This window comes from Prinia subflava, unplaced genomic scaffold, assembly GCF_021018805.1.
Source record: "Prinia subflava isolate CZ2003 ecotype Zambia unplaced genomic scaffold, Cam_Psub_1.2 scaffold_171_NEW, whole genome shotgun sequence".
In the NCBI taxonomy this organism is placed as follows: Eukaryota; Metazoa; Chordata; class Aves; order Passeriformes; family Cisticolidae; genus Prinia; species Prinia subflava.
The window spans coordinates 34,353-35,424 of record NW_026960693.1 but is presented as its reverse complement, the minus strand read 5'-3'; positions in this window follow the sequence as shown (position 1 = coordinate 35,424).

Here is a 1,072-nt window from a genome sequence, read left to right as displayed (position 1 = left end):
TGAATGTCACGGCATTTTTGCAGGCCGAAGCCGACGGGGCAGGATGAGGGTGGTGGACATGAACGGTGGCCCTTTTCCATGGGAAACTAAACTCACCTGGCCATGTTCCTGATGTCAGATTGTGGGAGACATTTGGCACTCCAAAAGCAGCCCGAGTTCCAAAATGTGGCATCTTGCATCTGGGAGAAATCTTGAATGTCACGGCATTTTTGCAGGCCGAAGCCGATGTGGCCGGATGGGGCAGGATGAGGGTGTTGGACACGAACGGTGGCCCTTTTCCATGGGAAACTGAACTCACTTGGCCATGTTCCTGATGTCAGATTGTGGGAGACATCTGGCACTCCAAAAGCAGCCCGAGTTCCAAAATGTGGCATCTTGCATCTGGGAGAAATCTTGAATGTCACGGCATTTTTGCAGTCCGAAGCCGATGTTGCCGGATGTAGCAGGTTGAGGGTGGTGGACATGAACGGTGGCCCTTTTCCATGGGAAACTAAACTCACCTGGCCATGTTCCTGATGTCAGATTGTGGGACACATTTGGCACTCCAAAAGCAGCCCGAGTTCCAAAATGTGGCATCTTGCATCTGGGAGAAATCTTGAATGTCACGGCATTTTTACAGGCCGAAGCCGAGGTGGCCGGATGAGGGTGTTGGACACGAACGGTGGCCCTTTTCCATGGGAAACTAAACTCACTTGGCCATGTTCCTGATGTCAGATTGTGGGAGACATTTGGCACTCCAAAAGCAGCCCGAGTTCCAAAATGTGGCATCTTGCATCTGGGAGAAATCTTGAATGTCACGGCATTTTTGCAGGCCGAAGCCGATGTGGCCGGATGAGGGTGGTGGACACGAACGGTGGCCCTTTTCCATGGGAAACTAAACTCACTTGGCCATGTTCCTGATGTCAGATTGTGGGAGACTTTTGGCACTCCAAAAGCAGCCCGAGATCCAAAATGTGGCATCTTGCATCTGGGAGAAATCTTGAATGTCACGGCATTTTGCAGGCCGAAGCCGATGTGGCCGGATGAGGGTGTTGGACACGAACGGTGGCCCTTTTCCATGGGAAACTAAACT